The 19,954-nt window shown below is 43.3% G+C and overlaps 1 long non-coding RNA gene across 1 annotated transcript; it reads right to left on the minus strand.

Moving 5' to 3' along the window:
* Nucleotides 1-3,172: 3,172 nt before the first annotated feature.
* On the minus strand, nucleotides 3,173-11,694 carry LOC311190417. The gene is made up of 4 exons (XR_014617211.1): nucleotides 11,679-11,694; nucleotides 11,478-11,567; nucleotides 11,147-11,229; nucleotides 3,173-3,204 (listed from the first exon to the last, which is right to left on the minus strand). It is a non-coding gene; the product is annotated as an uncharacterized lncRNA (long non-coding RNA).
* Between the last annotated feature and the right edge of the window lie 8,260 nt (nucleotides 11,695-19,954).

Genomic DNA, 19,954 nt, shown 5'->3' on the forward strand with positions numbered 1-19,954 from the left:
TGATCTGGGCAGGCTGATAAACAAAACCACGATCACAGGATACACAAATGACTCATCCTGGAGTTCTCCACTTCTTCAGGCAAGTGTGATGTTCCACCTAAAACACAGACATGCAGAATGTCATTTAGGAGTCAAGAATGGCAGGGGCTGGTACCCTCAGCTATGTGCCCCACTGCTCTCACAACAACCACCTTCTTGATCCTATGTAAGATGCAACAGCCTCTAAATTCTGCTTATAGGACTGTAAGAGAAACACAACACAACTCAGTCACAGATGGTGGTGTGATAAAGCAGTCAGAATCAAATCGTGCACATTCAGGGAGATATCCATCTTGAAAGGAGATGCTAAGAAAGTCGCCGCCTTTAATTTCACCGTGACATAAAAGAAAAATAAACAGTAACCCACATCCCTAATCTCACAGAGGGACCTTTTTGTCTCATTTCATTCTGGTTTTGGTTGCTGCTTTTTATTACTAAAATGGGAGGAATTCTTCCTAAAATGGGAGTCTTGTGATTGCAGTCGCAGGCAATGAGTCAGGAGATCAACAGTCAGCTTTTTAAAATTTTCCTCAGGAGCTTTGCTCTCTGTTTGCCTTAGGAAAGAGTGAGTGATGTGCTTCCTTAGCTTACAGGATTGTAAGAACTTCTAAGACAGGACAAAATGCTTTCAAGGTCTCTGTCCACAATGTCAAGCTTTTATGTGGCAAGGTCCCTGGTTTCACAAGCAAAGTTTTCACATACAAGCCACTTTGGTCTAAAAAGGCAGGCCTGTAACACAGAAATGGAAGGCAGAAACGTGTATGTTAGTGATCCAAGGAAAAGGGACAGTCTGTTGTTCTTTGACTGCAGCACAGATGTTCCTGGAGAGTTAGCTGGCGGAAATATCAGTGATTCTACCATCAAAATTGGCACCAGAGGCAATGAAGACAGGCCATGCTGTGATCCACATAGGAAAACATAACTTATATACAGGGCCTATCCAGAAGCCCTTGGGAGTCAACATGGTATAGCATCATTGCCTGTCATTAGTGTGATCAGCCAATCCAAGACATGTTTGGAGATACACATTGACCCGGGGACCAGGGCATCGTGTACTCTTCCCTGGATATTTCCTGTCCTTCATGCCTAGAAGAAGCCTGAATTGGGGTTAGTATTCTAACTTCACCACAGCCTCCAAGGTTTGGCTCACAGAGTGACAAAGGAATGTACACCATCCTGCAGGATCCCCTCTTGTCCATCCCTGCCTGGTCCCCTGCAGTACGCTCAGTGAGTCCAGGCTGTTATCAAAGAGCAATGGCATGTAAAAGGTGGGTCTGGTGCATAACTACAGCTGATATGAAATAAAGAGTCACTGCACACTGCCCTACACAAACCAAACACTTGGAAACAGGTATCTAGGGTATTTCAGCTTTCTGTAGTATTCCTTCATTGTTGGCTAAATTGTTCTCTGAGTAGATCTTTGAATCATTCTCTCAGTAGAGCTGCAAAAAGTCAGAAGCACCTTTGATATAAAAAATGCTGGATTTAAAGTCTCGTAATTTGATCAAATTTTGGGTAAACAGATCCATCAGAAAATTTGACTAAATGAGTGCTCCCTATGCACCTAAATCACTGTGGCTGCTCATATTGCAAGCCAGCTTAGGATAAGCATTCAGTAGCATACCAATTGGCACGTGGCTCATCTATGAGGTGCCATTCTCAGGTCACAGAATCATAGAAAAGACATCCAAGGTCATCCAGTCCAACTGTCTCACTACCACCTGTACAACTTACTAAACCATGTCCCTAAGTACCTCATCCAACCTTTCCTTGAACACCCTGAGGGATGGTGACTCCACCACTTCCCTGGGCAACCCTTTCCAATGCCTAACCACTCTGAGAAGAAAATTCTCCTAATTTCTAACCTGAACCTCCTGGTGCAGCTTGCAGCTGTTCCCTCTTGTCCTGTTGCTAGTTATCTGTGAGAAGAAGCTGACCTCCAGCTCACTAGACTGTCCTTTCAGGCAGCTGTAGAGAGTGATAAGGTCTCCCCTGAGACTCCTCCAGACCAAACAGTCCCAGCTCCCTCAGCCACTCCTCATAAGACTTGTGTTCCAGACCCTTCACCAGGCTTGTTGCCCTAATGAAGCAATGGCTGTGTAAATACAAAAATGCCAGTTCCCAAATATATCCAGTAATGTGACATGGAGATGCCAAGTAGTTTTACTCCAGCAATCTTGTCAAGCTACCAACACACACGCTGCGCTACGGCCTAAAGGCTCGCTCTTCAGGGCCCTGTCGGGCCAGGTGTGGTACAAATAAACAACCTCCTTCCTCAAAGCAGATTGTGATGTTTGGAGGCAGAGGAGATCTTGCTGCATTCATTGCAGAATTACACGCTCTGACAGCGTTCTCCACTTTGTGGGAAGTTTACAAGGAGAGAAACACATCAAGCTAAAGCAGAAAGGGCTGCTCCTTAAAAAAGCCTTGCCAGCCAGAAAGAAGGCAGCCCTGAGAGTGAATTCTGGCTGCCTAGAGCTGTTGGAAACTTCTGAGAAGGCAGGCTGTGGCAGGAAATAAAAAAGCACATTGAATAAATCACTTGATGCTTTGATTAAGAGGCATGGGACTGTGTATCATGTGATAGTTAAAGCCGTAAGCTGCAGCCTTGAAGATATTATTTGGTACATGAGCAGTCTGAATGGGCAGATGGTATTCATGAGCAGGATTACTATTTCTAGTAAAACAGGTCAAACCAAGTCACTTGGAAACAGAATTAAAACGTAAAGATCGTTATCTCTGGAGGTGTCTGACCTTTTCAAGAGAGCTAATGAATCGGGCTCATTATAATTGCATCTTTTTAAACAAGAAGTTCATTCTCTGCAGTAGAGAAAAGTTTTGCCTTTCTTTCCTTTTTGTCAGATAACTACACATGCATTTTCCAGCATGAAATTTCCCTCCAAATATGAATGGATCAGCTGGCTAGTGCTGACCAAAAGTATTAATTTTCCTAAACTACTCAATAAGGCCACAGTCTGAGTGATAGCATGCCATGAGTAAAAGCAAAGCAAAGCATGCCTCACTTACAGCAGTGCCTGCCTTTCTGAGCAGTACCCAGCCTCACTTCCCTGTGGCATTTCAGGCTCCTTGGTGGGTGGCTGACTGCTCCCAGCCAGGGGTTGGTGACCTCTGGTTCCAGAGGCAGCTCTGGGTTGAGACTCTGCCCTGCAAAGGAGCGGAATTGTTAAAATCAACCATGCAGCAGAGGTGCAGGGCTGGCACAGGGTTCACATGACTTCCTATGGCAAGAAGGGGACAACTTTCTACCTCTGGTTGGTGGCTAGTCAGGAGCAGAGGATATAAGGAGCCGCTTTTGCAAACGCAGTTTCCAGCAGCCCCTCCAAATCCCCTGATCTCCCCACAGTGAGAAAAGGGACCTGGAAGAGATCCAGGCAACAGCAAGAGCCAGGCAGCTGCTTACAGGGGCAGGATGACAAACAGGTGCAAAGTCTCCATGAAGAACCGGAAAGTCTTCTGGAATGGGCCTCAGAAGAAGAGGCATCCCTCTGCCTTTTCTACATGAGCATCAGCCCTCAGGAATCATTTCTAACAGACCCATCCCTAGCATGTTTCTTTGCTTTAAGACACTCCCCCCCTCCCCCCCCTCCCCCCAAGTCCCAGCACATTACCAGAGTATGAGCTGGAAAGCAGCCACTACTGTCTTGGTTGATTTTAATGGACATCAAACACCTGGGGATTTTAAGTGCTCTGCTTTGTGTTCCTGGGTGAATTAGACCCTGCTCTGCTTCCTGCGTGTGCCTCAGTGTCTCCTCAGCCCTGGGGGAGTCTATCATATCTCCTTGGCATCAGCTGGCATCAGGCTGCTGGGATGTCTCACAGGAGCCTGTGTCTTGCTCCAGAAGCCAGCAGACAGGCGATGAACAGCAGCCAGCACCAATGCCAGCCCGCAGTGCTGGGTGGTGAGAGGCAGAGCTGGCTCTGCAGCTTGCAGGTGCTGTGGAAGGTGCTGCTCACCCCTGTCTCCCAGCACTACTCTGGCAAGCTGGGCCAGCTGGGGCTGTTGAGGGAGGCAGGCAGCTCCCTTGCCTTGGGCAGGGCAGGAAGCAGCAGGCAACAGGCTCACAAGCTGGAGTAGAAAGAGACACCAGCCTGGGACAGCTCTGCTCACTCGCTTTTGAGAAATAGGGCAGCTCTTCCCTGCTCCTCCTGTGCCACTTTTGCATCAGCAAGCCTAAGAGCACAAGGAAATTACACCTGGAGCTGCCACTGAGCCCAAAAAAGGCTTAGGCGAGAAAACAGTGCATTGCTCCACTGGCTGTTGGAGGTACAGCATGGAAAAGCCACAGAGGTGCTAGAGAGCAGAGGTGGGGTAAAAGGGAGAGGTGAGCACTTAAGGAAGTTGTCACAGAATTAATTACTGCTTGAAGAAGATGCTCATCACCAGGCAGCTCTCATACAAGCTGTGAGTCCAGTTGGGCCTTCAGAGACAGTGTCTACAGCAGGGGTGAAAATCATCTGTGTGAAGGACGGCAGTGCTGTCCCTGTACAGGGTATGGGGTGGTTGGGCAACACCAAGAGGATTCAGATTGCATTTGGGATGTTTGTGTGGCAGGCCCTGCACAAACTCACAGTAAGGCAGTCTTTGCTCAAAGGCAGTTGTGCTGCAGATAGGAAAAAGTAGAAGGAGAGCGGAGGCAACAGACCATCGCAATTTTATCTGAGAAAGGAATGGAAATACAGTGGGAAACAAAGGCTGAAGGTGGTAAACCATGGATGAAGGACTAGTGGAAGAGAAAGCAGTGAAGCTGGCTGGAAGTGATGGGACTGGGAAGAAGGGATGTCAAAGAGTTTGGGTTGATAGTTGATCTGCAGAGGAAGTAACCAGGGACACAACATGGTCCAAACACAACATCAGCTGGTTTTGCCTTCCTGCTTTTGCTTAAATGAACTCCCTGCATCATCCAGCTCTGCCTCTGGTGCCAAAGAGAGAGAGGCTGGTATGTGCAGAGCAGATGTTGAACAGCATGACCCTTAAGAGAAAGGTTGTGTTAGATCAGTATCACACCAATTTCTGTGCCAGACCATGCAAGAAAACAACTACGTATTTTAGCTGATTGCTAGATACAAAAGACACAACCCTGGTCCCAAAGAGGGGCCATAACTCATTCTGTGCTGATACTTTTATTCCCAGCCTCAGACTCCACTAATGAAAGCCTGCTATGTGTGTTTTCTGCCCATGCCCACACACGAATTCAGTAAGTGTGATCGTAACATTTACAAGAAATACCAAACGGAGGCTTTTGGGGAGCTAAAGCCGTTCACTTAACCACAAGATGCACTCAGCGTAAGCAGGGGCCCTAGTGCGCCTCACGCAGCTGTGGGGCCTGCAGGGAGTGGGGGCGGAGGTGCTGCTGCAGTTTGCCTCTCACTGGGCCTGTCGCTTCTTCTCTGCGCTCAGCCCTCCCACAAAGGTGGCAGCTCCTGCCAGGACCTCTACAGCGAGCACTGGCCAATGGCTGCTCTTTTTTAAACCTTCAGCTAAAGGACATTTATCAATTTTTTTTAATTTCATTTTTTTTTCTTCTCTTCAGCAGGCTGGGAAGCAAGATATGGAGAGAGAAATCCGTGGCATTCCTTTCTGGCTCAGGGAAACCAGGTTAAGGTTGCAGTGTTGTTGTCCAATATGCAAAGGACTGAATCTAGGCAGCCTCATTTGAAGTTGTAAACAGGATTTAAATGCTGCATTGGGCGTGTGACTTCTCTTTTGACTTCTGCTATCCATAATTCATTATTTGTTGCATGTGACTCGCCAGTTAAATCATATGTGTTATTTCTGCTATGCAGTTGCCTGCCTGTGAGTTTATCTAAAACTGATCTGTGGCAAAAACCTCCCTGATAGGTGAGTAAAACAAAACCCCTTTTGCAAGTGTTTCTAGAAAAGAAAAGGGAAACAGAAGTAGGGTAATTTCAAGCAAAGATGGCTCTTGGCTGGGTAAAAGATTTGGAAGCAGTTCCTTTCCTTTTTCATTTGTATCCTGTCAGGTGATGCCAATTCACCCAGGGAGAGATGAGGCACAAGAGATGCAAAGGTTATGGCTGCTGCAGATAAACTTCTCTTTTATCGCATTATGTGGTCAGTTTCTGAGCTGTAATTTGAACCATGGATCAAGTAAATGTAACAAAGACACAAAGCCTTGGTCAGACTTCAGTAGGCACAGGTCCTGAGATTCAGTTTCCAAACTTTCCAGCTTGTGGCGAGCATCAGATATCATAAACTTTATATCTATTCTTTTAAAAGGATTCAGCTGTCTGAAGGGAACATAAGAGTGCCAGTGACCAATTACAATATGCAGGTAATTATCACCTCCATTTATAAGATTTTATCATAAATTCAAGAGTGTCACTTTATGAGCACCTTTATTTGACAGCCCCCAGTAAAGAAGTGGAACATGATGGTTTAGGCCCAGCCTTTCAGAATGATAAAGACCAGCTTGGGCTTTGCAGAGCATATGCTCACTAGACAGGTGCACCTTCATGTAGATTGAGATGTCATCACTGCATCCTAATGCTGGACTGTTTCAGAGAGGCCTTAGTGTAAGTACACACCAGGTTCCATTCAGCAAGATGGTCAACATGCAAATGAAAGATAAATAAATGACAAACTGCCACAGCTTCAGCTTGCAGAGTGTCAAGTAACTCTTGGAAAGTGTTCACTATTTTCCACTTCAGTTAATTTCCATGGAAGCTGAGAGATTTCAGCATGGACAGAGTTGCTCCATCGCTTTGTAATACTGAGCTGTAGAGAATGAGAGGAACAAGGAGTTGCAGAGCCCCAGGACTGAGAGATCTCTGCCTGCGTGACAGCTACACTGGGCAAACACAGCTCTGGCCTTGACTCCCGCAGCCCATTGTTCTTCTGTGGCAGATAAACGGAGGTGCCTCTGAAGCATTGCTGAATAAATCCAAGTTCATGTCTGTCTTGTTTAAGGATTAAATTCTCATTTTTAAGTCCAACTGTCCTGAAGAAAACCTTGCTTTCCTTCATCTCCACGGTGCTGGCAGTGTGCTGGCCTATAGTCTGCTTATGGTATAGATACCACTATCATGGCAAAAGTGACAAGTTTACAGACACCTACTGTGCACACAAAAGGATAAATTTCTATTTATTGTCTCAGCTTTTAGTATCTGTGCTATTTTATGCTAGGTGGTGTGGTTCATTGAGAATAGGTGCATTTATCAAAGCTGTAATATTTATTTTAGTGAGTATTTACATATGAACTCCCATAGCAGCTGTGTACACGACAGACTAACTGTAATCAGCCTAACAGCCAAAACACAACATGAGAGGCAGCAAAAACAGTTCTCCAGGCTCTGCTGCCTTGCTCCAGCAGAACCCACATCCCTCTTTAGTCACTCTGACGCTCAATAGATTTCTAACTCTGTGAAGCCAATCTGCCTCTCTGATGCAAGGGTAGGGAACAAGGTGGTCATTAGTATGCAGCCACCAGCACTTAGGCAGTGGCCATAAGCAAAGCAGTCATCTTTTTCAGAGATGAGTCTGTAATGATGATAATGACTGAAAGCCATAGGGCCACATCCCAGTGCAAACCAGTTCTCTTCTTTGCCTGCACTACACATGATTTAGACTTTGCATAACAAAAGTGTCCAGTCAACACAACAACATGCAGGGAGCTGGCTGTTCCTGAGTCAAGGTCTCTCTGGCACAAGTTATTGCTCTCACCCCAAGTCTAGGCAAGCAAAGATGACATCAAGCCTACCATGATCGGGGTGAATGTTGTCCTCATAGAACACTATTTTCAGAAGGAATCATTACAAGGATGTTCCCCTGACTGTATTAATTTGTGCAGTGAGTCAGGAAGCCTTGCTCACCACTTGTGACACTCTGTCTACTTTGTCTTGGGAATAGTCTGTATAAGCATGTGGATATTGCACATCATTTTACAAATCACCCTAGCTGTCCTCTCTGGGAAATGCAGCATTAACAGTTTTCCCAGTCTTGTTGACTTGGTTAAACATTAACAGAATCACCCTTTTTACAAAGGCCTCACAAAGTCCATAAAGTGTATGCAAGCACAAGGGGCAACATTCTTCCCCTCAGCACACCAAGCTCTGGTCCTCAAGGATGTAGGTGATCAGTTGTAGACTCCTGCAATGTTGTTCCACTTGCACATGTGAACTAGAAATATTTAGCTCATTGCTTTATGCAAAATGTCTAGAGGCCTTGGGCAACTCTTTTGTACCCCTACATAAACTCTCAGTGAGGAATGAGGGGCTTCAGGTATGATTTTTGTGGACTATGCTTAGACTTTTCCTGTTTCCTGTGTGCTGCTGGACAAGAGATAGGTGGGAAAATAATCACTAGCCTTGACTATGGAAAGTGAAATGTGGGCAAACAGTAACTGGGCCAGGCTGGAATGAACTGATCTGTCATGAGCTGAATGGGCTGTTTTTCTGAGGGAAAAACACTACAGTAGAGATAACAGAAGGTCCAATAGCTGAGGAGCAATTTCAGTCCCTAAAATTTTAGAAGGGCATATCATAGTAGGCAAAGATGCATAAGAGGCACGTAGAGGGAGAAAAAGCAGCAGGATGTTTCCTGGGAAAAGCAAACCATATTGCATGGCTACTCCTGTATCCATAGACATAATCTGAATTTTGACTCAGCCCTCTAATCAAAGGACACTGCCAACTGTGTCCAGGGAACTAACAAATGCTGGCTTGTTTTGGAGAGCGTGCTGCATCACTACAATTATTTCTGATAGCATTATATGCCTGGAAGATACATGCCTTAAAAAACAGACTCCTTGGCATGTCCATGGAAATGAGTAAGAGGTTGACTCACAGACTTTGTCTTGAGGGATCTGGTAGGCCCACTTCATGAAAAAGCTATGTTGTCTCTTGCTCTAGCATATATTTGGAGAGACTGTAAAAAAGGCTGGGATCTTGAGAAGTGTGACAACTTCTTCCCTGAAGAGGAACCTATTACTTGTCTTCAAATCTCATTATCATCTAGTTGCACTTCCCAAGTCTTTAAAAAACATTTTCATGTATTGTGTGGCAATGTGAAAAGTTTATTCATTAACCACCCAAGAGATGAGAGAAGTGAAACTTTGGGTGAAGCTATATACCCTATGGCTTTGGCATGAGTTGATCTCAGAACCATCAAAAGAGGACAGCATCTTCTTCTGTGCCCCAGCTCTCTTTTCCTTCCCCCTCTTCTGGCCCAGTACCACCAAGACACTGTGTTGCCTCAGCTCCCTGACCAGTAACAGATTCACAGAACAGCAGGAATTGGAAGGAACCTCTGGAGATCACCTAGTCCAAGCTCCATGCTAAAGCAGGATCACCTAGAGCAGGTTGCGCAGGAGTACATCCAGGTGGTTTTGAATGACTCCAGAGAAGGAGACTCTACAGCCTCTCTGGGCAGCCTTTCCCAGTGCTCTGTCACCCTCACATTGAAGAAGTTTTTCCTCATATTGAAATGGAACTTCCTGTGTTACAGTTTGTTCCCATTGTTCCTTGTCCTGTGGCTGGGCACCACTGAAGAGAGTCTGGCCCCATCCTCTTGACATCTAACCTTCAGGTTTTTATAAGTGTTGATGAGATTTCCCCCTCAGTCTTCCAGGCCAAATGGACCCAGTTCTCTTTGTCTTTCCACATGAGAGAAGCTTCAGTCCCCTACTCTTCTTTGTAGCCTCTGCTGGACTGTGTCCAGTAGTTCCTTGTCTTTCTTGAACTGTCGAGCCCAGAACTGGACCCAGAACTGGCTTCGCCAGGGCAGAGTAGAGGAGGAGAATAACCTCCCTCAACCTGATGGCCATTGTCTTCTTAAAGCACCACAGGATACCATTGGCCTTCTTGGCCACCTGGGCACACTGCTGGCTAATGGAGAACCTGTTGTCCACAAGGACTCCCAGGTCCTTCTCTGCAGAGCAGTCCCATAAGTAGCAGCAGGCAGAAGGGAGAGCTGGGGACTGAGCAGTGGAAGGGACACAGAGAGGAAGGAAGAACTCTTCTGCTAGCAGGGAGGTGTTGTAACAGCTTAGTCATGACAAGAAGCTTCGGGTGCTGAGAATGTTCGTGCTGGTAAATGCATCAAATAAATAGTTGAGGTCATGGGGGAAATCACTTCTCCCTCTAGCTGCCATCAGTTGCCACACTCCAAAGTTGTTGTGAGAGAAGGTTGACTTTTGTTTCAAGCCCAAGGTGATAAATCTCCATAAAATGTCTTATAATTTGGAAACTAAAATTATGCCTTTGAGAGAGGAGGATGTTCTACCACCAAGATACTGTACCACACATGCTTCCCAGTCCCAGCTCTTCTTTGACATGGCATCAGTGGCAGCTGGACCCCCTGACTCCAGGGGTACTGTCCCTGCTTTGCAAGGTGGGCATGAGTCACATTGAGACCTGCTGAAAAATGCTAAGAAAGGCTCTCCTTGGTAAAAGAATGTATACTGAACATACATTTACCAAAAAAAGTTTGAGGTTTCAGAGGGAGCAATAAGGAAGTACAACTAAAAATGTCTTCTCCATACAGTACGTCTTCCCAGTCATAAAAGAGACAAGGCATCTGTCATTCACAACAGAATAAAGTAAATTGGAGTTAAAAAAAAATCCAACCAAAAAACCCCCACAAAGATCCATTTTAGATCTAGAAGACACAGGCAATAAAGTCATGACTCACCCTTAACAAGTTCATCTGCTGTGACTTAGGCATTAAATTATATAATGCACGAATGTCCTACTCTTTAGGATTTTACTAAAAGCTATTTACTGAATTAGAGTCAGAGATAGCAAAATGAAGTGAAAAAGCGGGGCCTTTTAGGGAAAGGGAAGCAATCAGCAGTAATGGATTTATTGTGCAAAAGCCTGTGTGGTTGAAAAACCTTGCACGTACCCACACATCTGGCTGCTTCAGCTGTGGGGAGTCATGAATAGAGAGAGCTTGCTGATGCCAAACAAAAATCCGTATCGATAAAATCATTCAGACATTCACTTTTCTAACCTTCATCTCAAGATATTAACCACAACTGCAGCAACAACAGAAAACAAACAGCTAAGTTTTCCAAGAGAAAGTTAAATTTGAACAAAAGTTAATCAGAGTCCATGCTAAACAGCTTACCCAATAGGTTGGCAGGGCTTACACACTGAGTTGCAAAGGCACCGCTCCAGCGTTTGCAATGACAACAGCAGCTGGGTTATCACCTAAAAGAAAGGAAAAGCTCTTTCCCTGTCTGATCCACAGCTCTTGCTGCTGCATATGGGTCTGAAGTGTGTGTATCTCTGTTACTGCATATCCTCAGCACGTTGTCACATCTACAGCATATTTAATGGAGATATATCTTAGAGTTAGAGAAACATGAGTGCCAAATCTTTTAGATGAAGACCACAGAAAGAAAACTTTTGAGGAGGGTACAGGTGGTAAGTGGGTAGAAATCATCAGATAGACTCACCTTAGGTAAATAAGCCACATTTCTGCCCAGCAATACAGAGAAGCCAATCACATTTAAAAGGTTGCATGGAGGAAAACATTTGCTTGATGCCTGCAAGAAAAAAGAGCAATTAGGCTGAACTCTGGAAGCAGGTACTTTGCTGCTGAGATGCAATACCAGAGCTCAGAATTATTTATCCCCCCCTCACTCTGTTCATTCCACCTGGTACTTCTCCTTCTCTAAGGCAGTCCTCTCAGGCATGCCAGTTCTGATGGGTTCATGACTGGTTTCACAATATTACATTATCTTTCATAAAAGCCCAGCTCTTGCATTTATGTGGTCAGCAAAGAAACTCCACTTCCCCTTTAAAATTACTCCCATTCTCAGAGTTGCAGATCAAAGCACAGAAAACGAAAGTGCTGAAGTCTCAGAAAACAGAGAGCTAAAGAAAAGATGATTATTTAATGTTTTTGGAAACGATCAGAATTCTAAAGCAAATTTCATTTCTTTTCATGGCTTGTGGGACCCTGGTACGGTAAGCAGAAGTTTACACAGCCTTTGTTCCCCAGCAGTAAACAGGAGCTAAGTAGTTCTTTGTATTCTGAGGCTGTCTAATGCCACAATACAGCCGGACTTCTCCACCAAAAAGATAGCTGATGACACATGTCAGTTACTAAAAAATTTAAATTTACCATAAAAAAGATACTTGCTTAAAAATTCCACACTGCTGAAGGAGTTAGGTTTAATTTACCCTTCAAACTGTTAAACACAGAGTGTGCTTGAAAAATCTGCAGGCTGCCCATTTTTCATTTCTTCCTCCCCTTTCCCCATCCACTTGCCAGCTCTGCTTGGCAGAGGTTATCTGGTAAAGGCTTTCAGAAGATTTCAACCTCTGGTTAGTGATTCTTAAATATAACACTCTACCTTTAAGAATTGCATTCTTAAAACCTCAACAAACACCACAAATGGGGGGGTGGGTAGGAGAAACCCTTGGGAAAAACCACCAGCAAATCTTTGAAAATGAATGTTGATAGGTGATCCTGAATAGTACTTAAAAGTAAGGATTTCCAGCTAATTTTAGAAATTCCTTACAGATTCCACTGTTATTCCCTGATTAACTACGATCACACCAGGAGCCGTTACAGAAAAAATGAGGAATGGATTGTCAATTTTAATGGGAAAAAATGTATTTTCAGTGGCCTTCTGTAAGGAAATTATTAGAAACCTGTTTTGAAAGGACAAGTGAGATCATTTTGCACATTTCTTTTTCTTCTATCTGGGGGAGCTGTGTGGAGGCATGTCTTGCATGCGTGCAGTGTCTGGCTCTGATAACAACTCTGGGCACCCACAGAATTTGCCACTTTTAGATCAGTATGGTACATTTAACACAACAGGATGCATCAAATGAAAAGCAGGATATATTCGTTTCAGCACAGAGTGGGTAGGCTGAGACACATTAAGGGAAGCTACTGTTCTATCCATGGTACATTTTAATCCTGGGCTACACTTTGAATACAAAAGAAGAGCTAGTTTACCCAACATTTGTATAACAGGCTTGCTCATTAAGAATTTATTAACAGTGTCATTGACACTGAACTCGCAAGAAGGAGGAGGGGAGGGGGGAAACCAGTCCATTTAAAACCAGTAATTAGCTGGGCAATATGACTATACACTCACAACAGCTGTTGTCTTCTTGGGGTTCAGCTGTGGAAACAAATGCACACAGAAACATATTGAAAGAAGGAACAAGATTTTTTTTTTTTTCTTTCCTTTGTGATTAAAAAACCAAAACAAACCCTCAAAGGAGGAAAAATTCCATGAAGGTATGGAATACATAAACCTGCACAGTCAAATTGTGTTTAGTTTTCCCGAGGAGCATGTAAAATATTGAAAGTGTCTCCTGCTGCTACATGATTTACTTCCCTGGCAAAGAACACTGAGTGCTTTCCTGAATCACAGCCATGTGGGGTTTCGCTGCATAGTGCAACTCTTTGTTTCACTTGTAATTATCCGATAGGATTTGCAGCTTTGGCCTCTGCTCCCCCTGAAGACAACAGGAGCCATGTTACGGATTTCAAGAAGATACAAGTGGCAGCAGCTTTTCCATACATAGCAAATACATACATGCAAGAACTTGCCACCTTAGGCTCCAGTTACTTATTTAAAAGTTAAGTGTACAGGAAAATAGTAGCTCTTGAGTTGCTCCTTACTCCTGCTCCCAGTGAAGACAGGACAGCCACTAACACCACTGGCTGCAAGTTCCCTTTTTGTCTTAAGACGTCAACTCTTACACCAGTACTACCTCTGCAGAGGACCTGCTACTGTTACAGGCCCTGTGCTCCTGTGCCACTGCCTAGACTGAGAGGACTTTTTAACCAAGAAGGTTGCAATCCTGGGATCCTCTGAAGGACAATGAAATTCAGTTTCCTTCAAATAAAGAGAGACTGATTCAGTTCCTTAGTACACCACACTGGAGGAGAAGTGGTAACTTCAGCCAAAGCCCAATAAATAGCCAGCTTGGGTAAATCACACAACGCTGATACCATAGGCTGCTTTTAATGTCATTTTGGAAGAGGTCTGTTCAGGCTGCAGTAGCATATGTGTCTTAGTTGGTGCAGGAGGTAGTTCTTCACAGATTGTTTCGTGTCTCTTCCAGTGGGAACATGAAACACCATAATAAGATCCAAGGCTACCTTCCCTCCCTTCAGATTATCATAGTTTCCAGGAAGTCTGTTTCATGTAATTTCTTAGTAGTAACTGGAGATCAAACATTGAAAAACTCTGAAATCCCATCTCCTCAAGCAAAACCATATAGCTGGGAAGTGATTTTTACTCCAAGCACCTCTAATTAATGAGCTGGGTTGGAATACAGTAAACATATTAGAAAGTAAAATAAATTCCAAAATCACAGCCCTAGCCATGGACCTATCTTCTGTGACAACTTCCACAAGGAAGATGCACACTTATTCCTCATTATTGTGGAGAAGACAGAACTATGATTTGGTGTTCAAAAGAGTGATGCTTTGTTCCCAGTGATAGGAACTCCAGCTTTTAAAAGCAAGCTTGTGAAGGAGTTTGATATTTATTGGTACTGATTTGTTACATATTAGCAACAGAGGCTTAGAGAGCTTGTCAATCTGTGGGTGTTTTGAGGTTTTTTTTAACTCTGGGTTATAAATTACTCATTTTATGGGCTGAAAAATATTTTAGTAGTTTTAGTTTTTAACAGAAAAAAAATCCTAATTAGTTTTTGAATGAAAGTATAAAAGCTGAGTATACCATTTGGTATCTTTCCAGAAAACAGAAATACCTGTGAGCACTGGTACACTTTCTGTTACTGACAGATTTAGCATTCCTGCCTAATAATGAAAAAAAGATATATATTTGGCTTTAATCTCTTTTACCTTCTGTTACTCTGTAGGTAACAATGTTGGGTGTCTTCACTGGTACTGTATGAAATCTGCGAGTCTGTTTCTGCAAAACAGAAAGCAGCTCATCAGGAATTTGCTGCCTTTTATATTTGCTTGGAGTTTTCAATTCCAAATTTGCAATTTACTTGAGCCCAAATACCCTGTGATGCACCTATTCTATCCAGGGAAAAGCCCCAGACTGGCTCCCTGCAAATGACTGTCCTGATCCTGACACCTGTTTCATCTCCAGTCCCGATATTTTCTGTTATTACTAGAGAGGAGGAAGACCTACATTTTCTTCAAAAGGGAAGTAAACTAACCTAAAATGCTTCATAAACTGTTGCTACTTTCTGTCATGAAGGACTCAAGGTTGTTACAGTTGCTTCACACACTCTGATAGATCTGCCTATGTCCCTACCTGCTTTGGTTACAAACTCAGCAGATTTTAGGGTTTGTTTTACAAACGTATTTGCTTCCAAATGCCAGTGTGGTCAGTGAAACATGGTATTCTCCAGGTGCAGTGACAGAAAAGGAAAAGGGAAAGGAAAGGAGGAAGGGAAGGGATGGGAAGGGACAATAGCAATTTGCAGTTAAAAAAAAAAAAAAAACAAAAAAATCCCTACAACCCCAGAATGAATTAACTGATGTGACAAATTTTGTCATTTAAAAATCCATTAGCTGTATAAAGTAAAAATAAAATCTATTGACAAGAGGGGTTACAAGTCTTTGGGACACTGAAGAGAGGAAATCAGACATATTTTGTCGAGAAGACTGGCTCCTGGCTGTGGCCAGTAACTTCTTGCCAGGGAAGGTGCCTTAGGACTGTGACATGTAACAAAGAGGCATGTGCTCTGGTAGTCATACTGTACATTCATGTGTCAGGATGAACTTTCACCACTTGTCAGGTTAGTAATTTGTAAACACTACTTGGGTCATCTGAGACCACCATGGCCAATGAGACCACAGAAACTGCCCAGGCAGGCAGTTAGTCTTGCCATCAAAGTCAACATCCCCCTGAAGGTTTGAGTCCAGAGCTGGCTAACAGCAGCAGCTTGGAACGGACTCCTGACTGAGGTTTCTAGGAGAAAGAATAAAGCAGAACTGAAGACAAAGACCCTTCTAACATACTGAGAGGAAATCTAAACAGTAGGAAAGACATTTTGAAGTGCAAAATGTTCTGGTCATTAAGCCCTCACTGCAGTCAAACATTTTAATATATGCCCTTGAACAATTTTGCACGCCCCCTAACAAGGAATACTAAAAATCATAGTGTTTATGATAAAAATCACAGAACAGTCTTCAGTGAATGAAGCAATAAACAAACACTTGCTCCAGAGCTGCAAGCCTGTAATAGTGGAATCTCTCATGGAAATTGCTATGTTATACTGTATAAAGGCAAAAAAGAAAACAAGAAAGAAAGACTTAGCACAAGATTTTATCAACCAGAGTTTCCAGAAGACTGTTGATGAGATATGAAGACCTTTGACTGTGAACTGTTCCTTTAAGCCCAGTATGAGTAATGGGGTGGGCACAATTCTGCTTTTCTGTGTACCAGTGAAACAGGAAGCCACTCGCTTCATTTCACTTCACTGCTTTAGACCACCTCTGCAGAGAGCAGGGGTTGATAAATGTGAGTCACTGTGTTTGCCTGCTGCTGTCAGTCCCAGAAGGAAGGTGTCATAGATAATGAACTACTTGAAGCTTCTAAAGAGACACGGTTGGCAAAAAATGTTGAATATTAGAGAAACAAGATGGCTGATCCTGGGATTTCACAGAAGAAAAGAGAGAGATGTGCTGGTAATGGAGTGAAAGGAGTATTTTTGGGCAGATCTGTCATCACATGTTTGTAACATTAGCATAAATCTTAGCTACTGTGCAATGTAACTCTGTGCAGCTCTAGAGTCTTACTGTGTCGGCACTCACAGTTGCCAAGCTAAGATGAGTTTGCTTGGATAGCAGTTTGCTTGAGTTAGCGCTGCAATGAAAGCAAGCACTCCAGTGAGCTTTCACTCTGGAGCATGAAGTACACTCTGAGGATTATGCATATTTTCTCGAGGCTTAAGACTCCTTCCTTCTCTTCCTGTATTCCACAGAAAGAATTCACTTTATCCACAGGCTCTGGACTGTGGCCTACCAATTCTTTGGGTTTTAGTTACTGCACAACAGATGACAGATGCTATTGAACGTGTTATGCCTAACAGCCTGAGCACTGTGAAATCAAATTACAAAGACATCAGAAAAGAAACCCTGGTTAAATACTCATGGTAGCTAATGTTATTACAGTATTGACATGGGCTGATCACTGCAAATGGAGTTATGTAGTCACAACATTGAAGAAAGTAGAATAATAACCTGATTCTGCTAATCACTCGATTTCCATGATATATAAAGTGGCTGCGGTTTTGTACTCCTGCTTTACAAAAGCATCTCTTTGCAAGAGGTACTGGAACTAAAAGTATGCAAAAAGTTGCAAAAGAGGAAAGAATCATGATGTATGGCCTATGGGACCATATATAACCTGTCTTGCATCAGGAGAACATGATCTACATCTAAAATGAATAGCTTCTACACGACTTGTGTGAACAACACTTGAAATCATCATGCAGACGGCTTCAACATACATGAAATCCACCACCGGCTGCTAAAGGTGCTTTCTCTCTCTTTCCAACCAGACATATGCAGAGCCATTAGAAATCAGTGTTTTTCTATTCTGGTGAAAGCACAAAGGGACCATGGCTCAAGTGAACAATAACAGAAAGCTTCTTCAAGCTCTCTACCACATATTACACTGTTGACAGAAAAAAGCCAAAACCATAAATGCTGAAAAAATATGAATGCAGCCTTGAAACACTCAGAAGACAATGCTTCTCCACCTGTGAAATGTTATACATGTAAACACAACCTCAAAGGACTACTTAGCAAGAAGATTTAGTGAAGTTGGAGAGAGAGTCTGAAGGGTCTGTACAGGTCTGGTCTTAGATAGGGGTGCCCAAACCGAGAAGTACAGCCAGAGGACAGTGCTCAGTCTCTGTCCAGATTGAGTAGGTCTTTTAACCCATACCACTGCAACAGTGAATCTGAGAGCAGAGCATGCAGGGGCACTTCAGGTTACTGTAAGCCCAACGTCTTGCTGTGCTGCTCAGCAGCTCTGGCAGCTGACAGTCAGACTGCTTCTAGTTACCTGTGAGACAGCCACCTGGGCAGAAAGAGGTGGGTTGCAAAGGTCTCAGCCGCAGTTGTGAGCCCCTGTAAGAGCCATGGGACTTAGCGATTCAACAGGTGGTGCTTCATATACATTAATGGCTGCTTAGATGTCAAACAAATTCTTTTCAGCAAAGAAAAAGATGTCACTACTGTGTCTTCACACAGGGCCTGGTCCAAATAACCATACTGAAGCTGGATATTTAAGACCTTCTTCTGCAAATGCAGAGTCAAAAGACAGAAAAAAATAAAAAAGGGATGAGCAGTGCAGTGTCTCCTGTGGAGAGGAACATCACAGAAGAGCTTCACTTGAGGGTTTCCAAGCGTCTGCTCTGCTGGCAAGGAACAAGCCTCCAAACAGTGCAGCAGAGTTTATTTTGTAATTTTCTTCTGGCCATAATGTTTCCATGGTGTGCACATCTGCACATTAACCACCAGCTGATTTTTGCCATTCAACAGCAAGAAGTGGATAACAACCCTCTTCTTTTTCATTTTTTGTGCCTGCTGGTGGGAATGTAGAGTTGGACTATCAGTGAACCAGCTTGTCTTGAGGCACAAGAGGAAGCAGAAGAAACGGTCTTATACTCTAAAGCAGGAACAGGGAACATGTAAACAGCCAACCTCTACCACATGCTATAAGCAAACTGTGCCTTGAGACAGGAGTGTATTTCTGAAGAAATCCCCCAAGAGCGTTTTTGAAATGAAGAGATGCAGGTTCACAAAGTGCAACTCCTTTTCTCCTCACTCTGTTTGTCCCATAACTGCATACCAGCACCGATATTTCCTGACTGTCTGCAAGCAGATTTGTATGTGAAACTCTTTTTAAATTGAGGTCTCACAGTAATATGGTAGGAAATGTAATTTTTTAGATCAGAAGCAGAAAGCAGATTTGAAGCAAAGTGGGAGAAACCCTAAAACTTGAGTACTTGGCAAAATGCAATACCACTCAAGAAGGACATTTTCTCATGAGGTACCAAGCCAAGGTTATAATGACATACATAGAGGAAGGGAAGAATCTAAAGCAATACCGTACCTTGTTATCATATACCTGGCAGCATATATGCAGACAGAGGTGTTACATATATTGTTCAAAACCAATATTTTCTGTTTCATTTCCTTGCTTTCCCTGAGAAAAATAAATACAGAAAGATGTGATGCACATTGCAAACTCCAATTCTAAATATTTCTAGTTAGTAAAAATCATCCGAAGCCAATAAAAACCATTAACTGTTTTCGTCTCTAAAAATAATAAGAAATCTATTAATATTTGGGAGAGTACAAGGTGAAAGTTATCTGATTTCTTTTAAATACTAGAACAGCAGAGTCTCTTAAGATTTCTTTCTAAAGGTGGTGGTGATTTTTCATCAGACCTTGCAGTTTATTACAGACATGCAAATAGTTTTCCCTCTTCTTTCATCATCAGTATGACAATGGGCTGACATGACCAGCCCACGCTCCTAGTTGCAGTGGAGAGGAAGCTGTTGGCAGTGGCTGACCTGACCGGAGGAGAAAGCTCCTGAGTCAGGGAGTCTCTGTTGATTTGGAGATGAAGTTTGTACTTTCAACAAGGCTTCTCCTCCATTCTTCCCTCCAGGAGGATAACTGAAACATCAGCCTGATGGAGTGTGTGAGCAGTGAGTGAGCTCCTCGTGCAAGTGGTTGCTTAAAGAAGAAAAGAAACCATGTGAAACCGGTTGATCACAATGAACATTTTGTTCAGCTAGAATTTGGTTTTGGTGCTCAGTACCATGGCTCGTTTTAGATTGATACCTCCATTCATTTTTAAAAACTTAAATATAGCAATTCACATTTTCAACCTGAGTTCTACATCGTGTCCAAGAGCTACTTGAAAAAAGACGTTCTGAGTTTTTCTTCCTGAGAGTTTCC

Source organism: Gallinula chloropus (assembly GCF_964237585.1).
Source record: "Gallinula chloropus genome assembly, chromosome: 3".
Lineage (NCBI taxonomy): Eukaryota > Metazoa > Chordata > Aves > Gruiformes > Rallidae > Gallinula > Gallinula chloropus.